At 45.7% G+C, this 16,387-nt stretch overlaps 1 protein-coding gene across 1 annotated transcript in view; it reads right to left on the minus strand.

The window, feature by feature from the left end:
- Positions 1–16,387, minus strand: part of LOC122810928 (interferon-induced transmembrane protein 3-like) — a 199,658-nt gene that overhangs the window by 123,171 nt on the left and 60,100 nt on the right. The window lies entirely within an intron of this gene.

Raw genomic sequence — 16,387 nt, forward strand, 5'->3', positions numbered from 1 at the left:
TCCCTTTTGGCGCTGTCTGCTGTGACACAGATCACAGCTCTGGCCCTCTGAGTCCCTCCAATAATGGTTGGCTCATGTACGAATGCTACTGGATTGTGTTTTACACAATAGTGACAGTAAGTACTGGTGGATACAGCTGGCATATCACATGATGTACTGTCAGTCAGCTCCTCTCAGTCTGTGAATATCAGACAGGCATACTTCAAACATTGTCCAGGTGTCCCTGACTGTTCCTGATGTAGTCTGGCTAGGTCACTGTGTACTCCACATCCATATCTCATTGCTTGAGAGCTATGCCTAGCATACCTGTTGACCCCTACAGCAGGACAGCAGGTTATAGCCAGTAATAATGGGGAGACACAGGCCTGGCCTCAGCAACAGAGTGTACATATCACGCATACAACATAAAGGAATGAATAAAGTGTCAGATATTAATGTAACATAACTGTTTTCTGAGGGGTCTGGCATGTGATAGCCAGATTCTCCACAGTCGAGGAACAACCATTATGTATTATCCAACTGTCTGCCAGACATCCGCTTTTATCTAGCAGAGGGTCCACATATATCAGGCACATGTACACATTCTGCAAACATCTGTGTACTGTGAATGTTAGACACCTACAGGGAGGATACCCTACAGCGCATTTGCAGTGCTGTCTGTCATTGGGTCACACACATATTGCTGGACTTTCCCCATTTACTTGTAGTACCACTCACCTATTTGTCGGATGGTGGCTGTCTGACATGGTACTGGAAAGTCGCCCATAGGGGACATACCACAGTAGATGGCAGTGATGGGTGTGGAGATATAACAACACAGTCCATCACAGCACAAGGGGCCATAATCGGTATACCTGTGATCATAGGAGGTTACTAGGCTATTGGCTATGAGGCCCTCATAGGCCTAGCCCAGAGTTTAGCCCATGTTTATGTAATTCAGCACCTGATGTCCCAGTCCAACAGGGAAACAGGTAGTATCCCAAGGGTGTATGAACTGTTTACCATCCAGTTATCCAGGTTTCACTTAAAAAGTGGTAAGGAGGTACTTTGACTGATGTGGACATTGTGTCCATTCCACAGCTGGATGAGTGTGTGGGACACACGTTTGACCCACCGACAACTCCTGCTGATGTCACAGACCAGGTTGAGGGTGCATGTGCAGGTTACTTGAGTGGAGCTTGACTTGCAGATATGTAGCAATCCCATCAACATGGAGTCTGTGATCACCTTGTATGCCACACAGAGGTCACCTCTGGGGAGTCTGTATGAAACTGGGTAGAGGGATAGGGCTTTTAGCCTATCTGTGTATGGTAGATGTTTAAGGCCGTGGTATTCCCTGGTGAGGAATGTCTGTGGTCTCCCCAGCTGCTGCATGTGCTCTGTGAGGTACATGATGAAAGGGGCATTATACTCAATAATGGGCACTATTATGGAAGAACACAGGGATGTTATAACCCACATGTCCCTGGATGAGATACCTTTACGTATGAGGTGGGCCATGTAGAAGGCTTTCCTTACAAAGGAAGCAACATAGTTGTCAAATGCCATGGTGCCATCAAACTGTGTGTCCAAATCCCTCACGACTCATTGCATGCTTAGAACATTGTTAGTAATGTGATCATTTATGGGGATGTCACTCTCCCCAAAGGGAATGATGCTGCATTTTATGGTAAGTAGCCTAAGGCCATGTGTCTGGCACCACTCTTGTCTACGTGAGAACCTCTTGGTGGATGTCCACATCACTAGGGGATTTGGTGACAGCAGTCAGCATTCAGTCTTCTGCAAACGTCATCAGCCATAGCCCACTGGTTGTGCCCTGCACTTAGAAGAGTAAATCACACATAACAGAGGCCCCAAGACAGAACACTGGGTGATGCCACTAGTTACAGGTCTACCACTTGAGGTGATTTCCCCTATATTGACTAGGTGGATGCTGTCAGTGCGCAAGTGTGCTACCCATCTGGTAACATATGGATTGATGACTAGTTAAGAGCATATATCTATTATGGCCAAGTGGGGAATATTGTGAAAGTCTTTGGCCAGGTCAAGGTAGGCAGTGTGCACTGTCTCCTCCTCATCCAAGGCTTTGGTTACTGTCAAAGAAGTCAACTAAATGTAAAAGACATGATTTCCCCTTGACAAAGCCTAACTGTGTGTGACCGAGTGTGTGGAGGTCGCCAATGTCCTTGTTAATGAGGTTCATAATAATCTGTTCCATGGCCTTGCAGATCAGGCTAGTTAGGCTGATGGGTCTATAATGTGCTGGATCAGTGGACGCTCCACCTTAGTGTAAAGGGATGACAGTGAGTGTTCTCCACTTGGCTGGGACTAAGGTGATATTCAGGCTTTGGTTGAATAAGTGCCTAATGGTGCTGGAGGTTCATGCTTGAAGTCATGTAGGATGCATTGTGTAATGTGATTGGATCCCATGGAGGCTGCATTCCATGACTTTGAGATGGGAGTGATGAGCTGTTCCCAAGATATAAGGGGAACGGTGCAGGTACTGGGGATGTCCTGATGTACTGATGGGGGGACAGGGGGTGAAGTTTTCATTGACTCTGTCAGGCAGCAAGTTTGGAATATGTACAGCACTTGTATTTCTGGTGTCCTTGACCACCACTTCTGAGCAGGCCTGGGTGTTTCCTTTGAGGTTGCAGACATATGTGAAGAAGGAGATATGACTATTTGTAGTGGCTGTAGCCAATGTGGACTTGGAGTTTGTTTTGCAGGATTTCAGTAGTGCTCTTTTTTGCTTGTTCAGGCTAAGGAGACATTGCTGCAAATTGGCCACCTGCTCCTTCTTGGTCTTGGACATCAATATTTCACTCCTGTTATAGAGTCTATTTATTGCAGATGTCCACCAGACAGGTTAACTTATCCTTGCAGAGGATGATGCAGTCATGTTGGGTATACCTGACTCCATGCATCTATACAAATGCAGGTATAGTCCTTTGGTGTATTTGTGGATATTGGTGACAGTTCCTACAGAGTGGGAGGGGGCTGTGAAGCTGTTTATACCATCCCTCAGGCAGCTGTAATCAACTTTGGAGATTGTTGTATGACTGACCCTAGCTAGATGGGTATTGTGGGAGATGGTGGCTACAAATGTGACCACTTGTATGACTGGTTTTACCACGGCAGATGATACTGTAGGGATGCTGCAGTGGTTACCCATGTTGTTTGATATCAACTCCAAGAGATATTCACCTCATGTACAGGCAGCAACTAGCTGTTCCAGGGTGGTTGCCATGCCAAAGTCCATGAATCTCTGAGCATTTGTGTGCTGGCATGAGTTGTTCTTCCAATCTATGTGTGGGTACTTAAAGTCACCCAGGATCAGAGTACAGAGTCAAATCCTTATAGAGTTGAACAGGTCCATATAGGTAGAGTGGGATTGCTGGTCACATGTGGGGGTTGGTAGCTAGCTATGATTTTAATAGGGATCTTGGCAATGGTTAACTGCACCTGGAGTGTCTCCTGTGTGTCTTATTGTTTGACCATTCTGGAAGTGTGTATGTCTTTCATATATACTGAAACCCCACGTCCCTTGGCTTTACTGCTCACACCTTGTGGTCTGACTGTATGATCAGATGGGTGATCATGTAAGGCTGGGGTGCTCTCTGCAGCTTTGAAGCATATGTCTGTGACTGCACACATGTCAGCATTTTTGGGGTCAAGACTGCTTGCAATGCATGCAGATTCATGTTTAGACTGCTAGTGTTTAGCAGCATGGTCTTCAGTTTGTGATTTGTTGAAAGTTTCATGTTTGTAGTGTTAACGTCATCACGTTTCCTAATAAAGGCACTATGGGGGTGACAAGAACCATGGCCAGAAGGCTGAAGGCCAAGTGAGACAGATGTAGGCCATCTCTGACAAAGCATCGTGGTCTGTTGATCATATCATCCCAGGCTGTCAGGTACTAGATCCCCCTGTAATGGCACCAAAAACCAAGCCAATTGTTAAGGTCACTCATGTCCTGATTGTATTCCGTTTTCATTCTGGATGACAGCAGAATGCTGCTTAAGGCTAGGGACATACCTGCCTGGTACACATACTCAGTGGGCTCAATCATGTCTCACGTCATATAGTCCAGGGAGGGACATCTCAGGTCAGGCATGCCAACATGGACTATGACAGAGTCATAACAGTACCTGTTGTTGAGAGACAGCAGTGCATATGTGATATGGCAGATTCTGACAACTGACAGACAAGTAACAGTGACCTTCTCCATATACAGCCTGGTAAGATGCACATCTGGGTGCCTTACAATGAAGTCTCCTATGACTAATATGTTTGATTTATGGTGACACCTTATGGGTTGTGGGACACGTGTGTGGCTATGTGTGGTATGTGTTGTGCAGGGCTGTGGAGTTCACATGTGTTTTTGCCTCAGAGGTCTTCTTTGTTTGGGGATGTTTATGTTGTGGACCTCCGCATATGTGGGTGTGTGTTGTGTAGGTGTGGGTGTTGTGTGAGGTGTACTGATTGTGTTGACAACCTTTTCAGTGCCAGATATGTGGGCTTGAGAGGGAGAAAGCATGGACTGTAGGTTCCTAATGTCATTGCATCTTTCACAAATTGTGTTCCTTGGTGGTGTTTGTAGATGGTTGTTCATGTACATAAGGCAGTTGCTATACTGTGTCAGGATGCCATATATGGCAGGGGACTGTAGGACATTGCCCAGCCATATTTGTCAGAATCTGAGGGATAAAGGCCAGGAGACCGAAAGGGTGAGCCTACAGCCTAGGTGCTTAAAACAAATGTAGGATGTTTATACTACTGCATACAATGTAGACAGGCTATAAACAAGCAGTAATAGGTGCAAGAGAAAAGATGCAGTTGAACACCTTAGAGAATATGCAGCAAGTAGCAGGAAACAGCAGGATGAGGAGGGAAATGCATGATGTATTGCCAGTATGTTGCTGATAGCCATATACATACTGTGGTGAGAAATGGCGAGGTATGATGTGGGAGACAGCAGAGTTTAGTGCTGGCAAATGTGGATGTGCAGGGTGTGTACATAATGGAGAACAATATATGTGGTCCTGTGATTTGTTCCCCCCTTCTTGTCTTTCAGGAACCCAACTTTTTTGTGCAGCCAAGAATAAAATTATAGTTGATGGCCTCAGACTGCATCATGCCATCCTGCGGTTGAGGAGTCTCCATAATCAGGAACAATGCACTGCACTGTGGGTAGACCTTGTTGCATGAGTAAATCACGTCAGACTATAGGAAAGAAGCTATTAGCAGGTCCAACACCAGGCCACCAACATGATAAATGCTGCACAGCAAAGGGCCACAGCTGTGGCCAGGGACCATACTGGTACCAGTGGAGGGCATGCAACACAGCAACCACTCTTGGCCACAGAGGAGTTCCTGTTAAACCTGGGTTCAGTCACCAGCTCGCAAGCATCCATCACCCCATATGTCATGGAGGTGGGTGGCACAGATTCCACAGCAGAGGAGCATCCAAGTAAGCCTCCTGTGGTCATCACTTTAATACTGTAGCAGTCATAGGGGCAGCCTCTGCATACCTGTACACAGATGACAGGTCAAGCTGCATTTGGGGAGGTAGGTTTTGTAATACACATGTGTGCACACATATTCAGAATGTCAGCAATGTGGGCAGTATCAGAGTTTGTACTGTACATGTTGATATATACACATATTATCCTGTACCAATGTCACATTTGTGTTTGCTGACAATACCTCTCCCCCACAATTCCATAGGTACATCTGGTGTGGCCAGAGTCCAACATCCTGTAGCCGGTGAGTGTGAAACTGGTTTGTTATGGCTCATCTATACCCTAGGAATTGTAAGGGCTGCCAGTTTGACATGGGCACAGCTGTTAAACTTAGCCGTAGTACAATATTTGTATGTTCAGTTGTGGAGGGGATCACTGCAGTGCATTGGACTGGTAATCACAGTAGCATATTTGCAGGAGCTATAACATATTTGCACATATTTTTGTGAAGGTGTATGCACTCTACTATACAGGGGCAATAGTATGGTGGAGATGGGTGCACTGCTTTTTAGGTGAAGGTCCATCACATACACTGACATGCTACTTCTCTCGCAGGTGTATAGTATTGGCAACATTAACTGGACATAGCTGCACTGCATGTTGTTAAGGGCCTGTCTTGTCTGTGTCTGTTGTGGTCTGCTTGTGTGTTGTGCATGGGATCAGTAATAAGGTGTGGTATATATAATGCAGTTGTGGCACCTTACCTGTGTGTGTGTGTGTGTGTGTGTGTGTGTGTGTGTGTGTGTGTGTGTGTGTGTGTGTGTGTGTGTGGATCAGCAGACATTATAGTGCATGTATTAATGTACTAATGTTGTCTTCCTCCTCACAGGTAACCATGAGAGTTGGAGTCTGTCCGCCTCACAACCTGATGTCAGTGTCTTATCAGACTCTGCTGATGATGGTGGCCATAGTAAAGCACAGGTGGGGTTGTTAGGGGCTGAATCTGTCCCATGGGTTGGCATCACACTTTCTCCCCCAATGTCCCCACACACGGTCAGCATGCCCACACATACCCAGTCCACTATGGTCACAGATATTGGACAGTCAGAGGGTGGTGGCATTAAACAGTAGAGTGGAGCAACTATGGCATCTGTGAATATAGACACTAGCCATAGCCAGAGAGCTGGTGGAGGTCCCACACAGGCAGGTTGCAGGGGTGCTTGAAGGAGGATTGTTGCCCATCCACCTGTCACAGGTGTCAATTCATGAGTTATTTGACACATGTTTTGGTCCATCATGGAGGCATAGGCATGTTCTGAATGCAACACCAGACAGATGCTCAGGATCATGGATGCATCACTGTCTGGCATCCATGACTCCATTCACAACATTGGTGATGACATGCATCATTTCACCAATGTAGTGGACAGATGGTGGGGAGAGACATCGTCAGTCCTTAACTGTTTATTGCCTGTGCTGGAAGATGTGGTGGGAGTAGGGCATCAGACATATGGATGTAGGTCAGCACCAACATCAACTGAGAGTCAACGTAGCAGTGCACTGTCACTCTCCCATAGTGGCAGTACCACCAGCACTACAGAAGGGAGGGTACTGTCCACACCACGATGTGGCAGGTCATGGGTATGTGGTCCTGGATGGTCCCGTGAAGGACATGCACCTAGCACACACCAGTCACCATCAGCAAGTAGTACCACATCTGACGCTGGACATGGTGGTGTCAGTGCCACTCCTGGCAGATCCAGTTCCTGTGTTCATGGCCAGAGTCAGTGAACTGTACATTCTGCCATGTATGGTCCACAGCTGTCCAACATACCCTCGTATAGGGCTGGCACATGGCTTTACTGTGTGCACACACACACACACACACACACACACACACACACACACACACACATCACTGTCACATGCAGGTCACCAACAGACACACACACAGCTCCTCTCCATGGCCCAGCTGACCATTACACCTCCAGACACACACACATGATGTCAACTGTGTGGCACAGCCTAGGCCTTTGGTAAAACCACACCACATCCTGTGCATGTGATGATATCTGTACCACATCCCTGTCATCCATACTATAGATGCAGGGGCATGCAAATATGTATCTGTTGCACAGGGTGACTATAGTACATTTAATGGCACTTTGTAGTGCAGTAGAGTTATGCTCTGTAAGGTGCTGTCTGCTGGCATGTGTCATGAGTACACATCACAGTGTATGTACCTTTGTACCATGATGCTGCTTTGGTGGTAGTATTGCTGAATGACTGTTGTCACCCACACCTTTTACTGTGTCTGTTCCGGGGGTCTATGTAGTTATGTTGTGGAGAGCTGGGACCAATACAATGGCACAGGACAGTATGGTGGCAATGCAGAAATGTGACTTCACCAAGTTACAGCTGTATATGTGCATGGTTACCTAGGTGCATATGTATAGAACAGTGTGTCAGGGACAATGGAGGCAGACAGCATAATCTCACATGCATACCCCATGACATAGCATGCTACTATTGATACATGTCACCTGGGAGGTCAGTGGGATCATAGGTTCATAGAATTATAGGAGGTTGCTAGTGTAATGGCCCTGGGGCCCTTACAAGGCTAGCCATTAGTTTATCCCCAGAAAGAAACATCAGTCAGCACCTGTTGCCCCTGTCAGTGAGGGACACAGGTGGGACCCCTGGGACAGAATTGTGGTTTTCCATCCACTCATCACAGTTGCGCTTGAAGAGGGTCAGCGTGGTACTCTGTGTGATGTGTATGGGAAGTGTATTCTTGAGACAGTGCAGCCTCTGGGAGACAAACCTGTCTCTCTAGCAGGTTATGTTGATGTTGCATATCAGATTCAGGCTTGTCATGTAGGTAATGTGCAAGGAGTTAGACTTACAGATATGGGGCAACTGTAGTAGAGCAGGGTCCAACATTGTCTTGTAGGTGTGACACAGCCCACCTTTGAGCAAGCTGTCCAATATCAAGTGGAGCAATAGTGATTTAAGCCTGTATGCATGGGACAGGTGTTGGAGGCCATGGATTACCTTTGTGAGGTATCTCCGTGGCCTTTCCAGTTGGTGCAGATGTCTGGATAGGTGCATACCAAATGGGCGTTGTAGTAAAATATTGATCTACAGAGTGAGGACTATAGAGAGGTAATGACCACCTTTTTTTCTGGATGTAATTCCTTTATCTATGAGATGAACCATGTACAAGGCTTATCTTCTGACCACTGCCGCTATGTGATGGTTGAATGAGAAATTGTTATCAACCTGAGTACTCAGGTCTCTCAACACAGGTTGTGTGTTTAGGGGGTTGCCATTGATGTGATAAACAGTGGGGCCGTGTCTTTGCCAAATGGTATGATGATACAGTTTTTTGCATTTAGCTTGAGGCCAGGACATTGGCACCAGTTTGTAGTTGATTTAAGACCCTCTGGCAGCATGTTAACATCATTTAGGGAATCAATGGCAGACAGCACCCAACTTACAGTCATCCACAAACTTGGTCGGTACCTGCAAATGTAGGTAGTGGTAGGTAGTATTCATGCCTAGATATATGTGGATTATTTAGGGGTAGTAGCTACTCACAGGGCCTCAAAATATATATATATTGCACACACATAAGCAAGACAGACTAAGGTTGCCGCCTTATCAAATGCCCAATGTGGGACACTTTTGGTAGTAATGTGAGAGTTGGCAGAACAAACCATATCCATGGCAAGTGCAATGGACAGAACCTCACTTTTTGACACTATAACAGCTTAGTTTTGTAGCATTTGCCTAGATTATGCTATTTCTCATAACATTTAGGTGTTTGTGATGTAAAATGACTGTTACACGCAACTATTAAAGTAATGTAGGACATGTATGTTGTCCTACACACACACACACACACACACACACACACACACACACACACACACATGAACTGCCCTTGTTGAGAATAGGGCCCCTATCTGTCTAGCTGTACATACTATAGCAGTGCATACGCCATGGTGATTATGCATTTTTGGAGTGTCTGCCACTACTGTTCAGGTGAATGACATCTGCAGGCACTGTAAAGGTTGCCAATGGGAGGGTTAACAGGTTTGCACATAGGTTCATAGGTTCATAAGTTGGTACTAGGCTAGCGGCCCTAGGGCCTATACAAGCCTAGCCATAACAATTCCTTGGCTATTTCTTCCCACACTATTTACTTCCCTGGACCCCTGTCTAGCAGGGCGACTGACATTATCCCTGGGGTGAATTTCCTTTCTCCCATCCAATCGTCAAGGTTCCTTTTGAAGAGGGCCAAGGAGGTGCTCTGCTTGACATGTATGGGCAGTCCATTCCAGAGTCTGGGGAGTCTCTGGGTCAAGAACCTGTCCCTCCAGCATGTTTTGTTTGTTATGATGAAAAGGTTTAGATCCCTGGAGCATGTGGCTCTGAGGGATTGGGATTTATTTAAGTGTAGCATGTCCAACAGCTCTGGGTTTGACATGGCCTTGTATGTTAAGCAAAGATTGCCTCTGAGTAGATGATATGCGACAGAGTATAGCTGGAGTTATTTAAGGAAGTCAGCATAGGGCATCTGCTTTAGGCCTGTGATTCCTTTAGTGAGGTATTTCTGCGGCCTTTCTAATTGTTGCAGATGTCTTGAGAGGTACATACCAAATGGGGCATTGTATTCTATAATGGGTCTAATGAGGGATGAGTACAGCGGGACAATGACCTCCTTTTTTCTGGATGAAAAGCCCTTAGTGATGAGGTGTGCCACATAGAAGGATTTTCTGACTGTTGTGGCAATGTGGTTATTGAAGGTGAGACCACTGTCCACCTGTGTCCCTAAGTCTCTTATCACACTTTCAGTGTTTAGTGTACTGCCACCTATGTGGTAATTCACGGGTACATGTTTTTTCCTAAAGGGGATAACTATACATTTCTTGGCATTGAGCTTGAGTCCATGGCTCTGGCACCAAGCATCTGTTTCTGTAAGGCCCTTTTGTAGAGTATCCACATCATTTGGGGATTCAATAATGGCTCCCAGTTTGCTGTCATTTGCAAACTTTGTTAGCCAGAGTCCCTAAGTGTTGACCTGTACTTCAAGGAAGTAGATGCCAAACAAGAGCGGTCCCAAAACTGAACCCTGAGGTACTCCACTTGTCACTTGTCTGGAGCTGGATTTGGAGTCAGCTACTTTTACAGTGTGGGTTCTGTCAGTAAGCCAGTTGGCAACCCATTGAGTGATGTAGGGATTAATGCCCAGCTTAGTAAGTTTATCTATGATTCTAGAGTGGGGGATGGTGTCAAAGGCCTTGGCAAGGTCCAGATAGGCTGTGTGGACTGCCTTACCCTCATCCGCAGCTCTGGAGACTAATTCGAAGAAGTCAATCAGGTTCAGGAGACAAGCTTGGCTCTCCATGAATCCAAACTGGGTGTGGTCCATTGTTTGAAGGTTGCCAATATCTTTGTTTATATGTTCTATGATAATATGTTCCATGGCCTTACAGATCATGCCTTTAAATTGTATAATCATTGCACATACAAGCAAGACAGCCACACTGCTGCAAGGGGATATGCTTATACACATGCACATACACTCACAGTGTTGCCAGTTTTAAGAGCAGAACCCCTATCTATCTAGTTGTATACACTATAGTACTATGCACTTATCGCATGCACCATGGAGATATTGTGTCTGAAGAGTGTCCCACTGTGCTTCTAAGGTGGATGACATCAGCAGGTCCAATAAAGTAAGCCAATGCAGGGGTCGAGTCCATGGCTCTGGCACCAAGCATCTGTTTCTGTAAGGCCCTTTTGTAGAGTATCCACATCATTTTGGGATTCAATAATGGCTCCCAGTTTGCTCTCATTTGCAAACGTTGTTAACCAGAGTCCCTAAGTTTGGCATGGGCCTTAAAATACATTAGCGTTGCACACACATAGGCAAATCATACACACTGCTGCAAGGGGATATACTTACATACATGCTCACAGAGTTGCCTTTGTTGGTATTAGAATTCCTACCTATCTAGATGTATACACTATAATGCTATGTACTGATTGCATGTGCTACTGAGTTTATGTGTTTGTAGAGTGTCTCAATCTGCTTCTAAGGTGGATGACATCAGCAGGCCTTGTAAAGTAAGCCAATGTGGGTGATAGGTAGGCATGGGCTTTAAAATGTATTAGCATTGCATACACATAGGCAAGAGAGACACACTGCTGTAAGGGGATATACTTTCACACACACACACACACACACACACACACACACACACACACACACACACACACACACACACACACACACACACACTCACAGAGTTGCCATTGTTGAGATTATAACCCGTACCTATCTAGTTGTATAGAGTATAGTGCTACATACATATTGCATGCAACACAGAGCTTATGTGTTTGGAGAGGGTCTGCCACTGCTGTTGGGGTGGATGATAGCAGGAGGCCATTATTCTGAAGGACACTAGTCACAGGGCCGTAAAATGATTGACCATTGCACAGATAGTCCTGCTGGACATGTGTACGCTGCTGTATGTGGAATATCTACACACTCACACACACATACACAAGGTGGCTGATGTGAGATTAGAACCCTACCTACCTACCAATACACACAACAGCTCACACACCACTGGTAACAATTGGTGGGCAAGTGGCTGCAGCACTACATCACTCTATAATGCTCTGTGTCTCTCTTCCCCTCTCTCTGTCTCTCTCTATAATATATATATATATATATATATATATATATATATATATATATATATATATATATTATTTATCTATATAAGTTCATGGGTTCATAGGACGATATTAGGCTATTGGCCTGGAGGCCCTTATAAGCCCAGCAAAGAATTTCACCCATGTTCCCACAAAGTCAGCACCTGTTTTCCCACTCCAGCAGGGGCACAGGTGGGATCCCAAGGGTATATTTTCTGTTTCCCATCCAGTCATTCAGGTTCCTGTTAAAAAGGGCTAGTGAGGTACTCTGCTTGACATGGAGAGAAAGTCTATTTCACAGATGAGGGAGTCATTGGGAGACAAATCTATCCCGCCAACAAGTTCTGTTAATATCACAGACCAGGTTAAGTCCTTGCATGCAGGTTGCATGAGTGGAGTTTGACTTACGGATATGCAGAAACTCCATCAAGGCTGAGTCTGAGATGGCCTTGTATGCCAGACACAGGTCACCTCTGAGCAGTCTGTACAAGACTGAATAGAGGGGCAGGGCTTTTAGCCTATCTGTATAGGATAGGTGCTTGAGACCCTGGATTTTCCTGGTCAGGAACCTCTGTGATCTCTCCAACTACTGCATGTGCTTGGCAAGGTATATGCTGAAGGGGGCATTGTACTCAATAATGGGCCTGATAAGGGATGAGTACAAGGATGTTATGACCTCCTTGTTCCTTGATGAAATACCCTTACTTATGAGGTGGGCCATGTAGAAAGCCTTCCATATTATATAGATATGTAGCTATATAAAACTATACAGATACATATATATCTTATATGTGCCACATACTGATAGATAAGGGTAATCATGTCTGATGGGGATAAGCAGAGACAGTTAGGTAGACATAAGCTGTCTGTATGCATAGAGATATATTGCCATCTCAGTTCCATAGGTAGATAAGACTGCAGACATGGGCTGAAAGTAGCTAAGTGTAAGAGCATGCCCAGTGTGACCATCTGTACTTACAAGGGCACTCCATTCCAGACCTACCTGTACTCCAGTCCGGGATTTTATATGCTACAGCCAATTGGCTGCTCCACCTGATTATGCAGTCCAGCACCTCCCTGATATACTGCCCAAGGGATTCCCCAACTCTGTGCTGGACGTAATATCTGACTCATACCTAGGGTGTGTACAGATTGTATTAGACTGAACAGGGTTTTTTATCATATGTCTGGTACATTTTACATAGCAATGTGATTTCCTGGTACATCAGTGGCAGATTATTATACATCAGTCTGTAATGATGCTGCCAACAAAACATTTGAGTTACTGACTCCATGCACAGCAGGAAACCCATGCTACTGCATTACCTGTTCTACTCTGCACTTTCTACATTTGTCTGGTCAGTAGTTCATCCTTTTCCTTATATGTGGGCCTTTATCCCACTCCAGTTCCTAGCTTTGTCCACATTTGCAACTCTATGTAGTTCTAGGTATGCTGTGACTGGGGTACAAGATGTAATACCATGCACAGGGTTACAGAATTCACACCTCTAACTGTACCTGTTTTGTAGGCTGTCCAGCATTGCACCAATTATGTCTGCTCTGGTCCTCAGACAGTTTGTGTTGCATTGGCATGATAATGCTATATGGTGCCTATACCTCTCAACCTCTTAGAGCAAGAAATCTGGACAAAGCCATATATAAAAGTGGGACACAGGCCCAAAAATAGGGACATTTTTTTTAAATATTGCTCTTACAAACTTAGACAGTTGGTAAAATGACAGGTTTTGAATTAGCATGAATTTTCTGAAAGGTATGAAGTCCGCATCTCAACTGTCTGTCATTATTTTCTAATGTCATCCTTTGTTGATTTGCACTAGTTTGCCAGAAAACTTCAATGTTATGAAAAACTGACCAGAAATCTGAGGCAAAAATGTGGACAGTCTGCAAAACTCTGTGCATTTGAGAGGTATGATGGTGCCCACTGACTTGTAAGTACTGACACAGTTACGTGATGGCCTTGACATCCTGTTGCTACTCTGACTTGTTACAACCTGCTGTTCTACTAGCCATCGTCTAGATTACTCAGAGCTCTATACTGTCCATACCTGTGGCTCCGTGTCCCTCCATTGTCTCTGGCTTTGTCCAGGTTTTTTGCAGTAACAAATATAGGCATATGGACAGTCTGTAGAGTTCCTACCATAGGTGTAGCTCACATGCAAAATAGCAGGCGCAGCCAGTCTCGTACCACAAACACCATCGACCATGGTAATGTACTTAGCCCACTAAACCACCACATCCATTAGCCAGTGCAGTTTAATTCCTGAAACAATTAACCACAGACATACATAGCACATTGACCCCTGCATATTGTCAAAATGGAACATATCACCAGGTTGATTGGGACAGCCCTGGGATTCTGTGGTCTGCTGCTATTACCTTGCAAACATAATGTTACTGCAGTTGTATGGGAACACAGGTGTGTTAGGGTTAGGGGGCTGTAGCATTGACAGTCATGCATCTGTCCTATGACCCCACTGTTTGTCATTTCCCTCACATAGTGCAGTGGGTTTTGCTACCTTGGAGCCTACTGCATATTATGGGGTGGCCAGTAGTGGGCAGAGAGTTCCTGTTGTCCCACATAGCTGTCAGTTTTTTGCAGGTATCCCAGTAGCCCACTCTATTCCCTTGCATACATGTGGCAGGCCCATACATATGCTACCATAGTCTATTACCCCATGCATTTGTTGTAGAGAAGAGAGACTTACATTGTGCATGCAGCAGTTGAGATGATAGTTTTTCAGGGTTGACTCTGTCGGATGCACACAGTACACAGCCAATGCATGGTTAGGTACAGGTTGAGTGGTGTGGCTGGCATCCTTTTTACTATGTATGTAAGTTGGAATGAGGTGTCAGTCCCTAGGTCCCTAGGATGTCAGTGCATGTGCTATGCATTGCCTCTTTGCCAAGGCCAAGGCATACTGGGCATGCATATGTCTGCCTACAGTGACAGGCTCAAGGGGTTCCTCCTCCGAGTCCCCCTGTGGATGTGGGGACCTTGGCACTGGTGGGGGCTGTGTGTCACTTTCCTGTGATGTTCCTGCCACAGCTGTTTCCTCAGAATCATATTGCATAGCATGGCATATACTATGAACATGTGTGCACATGTGACTGGAGAGTACTACAGGGCACCACCAGATATATTGAGGCAGTGGAACCATGATTTGCGCAGCCCAAACACATGCTATGGGATGTTCCTAGTTTGTGCATGTGCCTTATTATGGCATTCTTTGGTAGATGTGTGTGCATTTCTGATGGGTGTCATCATCCATGGTTCCAGTGCATAGCCAGCATCCCCCAGTAGATGGCTGTATGGGATGTCCCCCCTGCCAAACGTCTGGTACAGCTTTGATGCATGCCAGATGTGGGAGTTGTGATAACTGCCAGGGCCGCCAGCACACACATTCATGACAATGCCCTGGGCATTGCACACAACCTGGTAGTTGATGGAGTGATATCCCTAGTGGTTGACATAGACTCTACTCTCCTCACCAGGTGGTACTTTGATGTGCACATAAGTGCAGTCTATGACACCCACTGCCTCAGGATAGTGTTCCACATGGTGGAAGAGATGCAAATTGCTGGGCCTCTCCTCAGGGTTGCATGGTAAATATATGTGCTCACTGGTATGTGTTTCCATGGCATCCAGGAACTGTTGGAGTATCCTGGATGCAGATGCCTGTGAGACCCCCCATCATGTCCCCAGTAGGTCTTTCAAAAGTACCTGTAGCTAGCATTCTAAGGGCTACACATAGCTTTCTTTCCACTGGGGTGGGTTCCCCTCTGTTGGCTCTGGGTCTGAGCTGCTGGCAGCAAAGCTTGGTGAGTTCTTGTAGTATGTTCTTGTCTACCCTGTAGCACTCTACTGTCTCCAGCTCATGTAGCTCCTGGAAGGTTACTCTGGGCCTGAACACTCTTCTCAGTCTAGGCCTTTTGTCAGCATCAGCACCAGCACTGACCTCAGCCTCTAGCACATACAGATGTAGCAGAGCAGCAGCAGCCCCTAACATTTGGTCAGTTAAAATTGCCAAGTGTGTACTCCAATGTGCAGACTATGTGGGAAAATTTAGATTGAAAGGTGTATGTATACTTTATAGTGGTGTGCTGCAGATGCAAGCCTGTGTGATTGGCTGACTATGATGCATTCCACCTGCCAGGTCTATCACTGAAGGTTT

Source organism: Protopterus annectens, chromosome 9.part0 (genome assembly GCF_019279795.1).
Source record: "Protopterus annectens isolate FY-2018-M chromosome 9.part0, PAN1.0, whole genome shotgun sequence".
Classification (NCBI taxonomy): Eukaryota; Metazoa; Chordata; order Ceratodontiformes; family Protopteridae; genus Protopterus; species Protopterus annectens.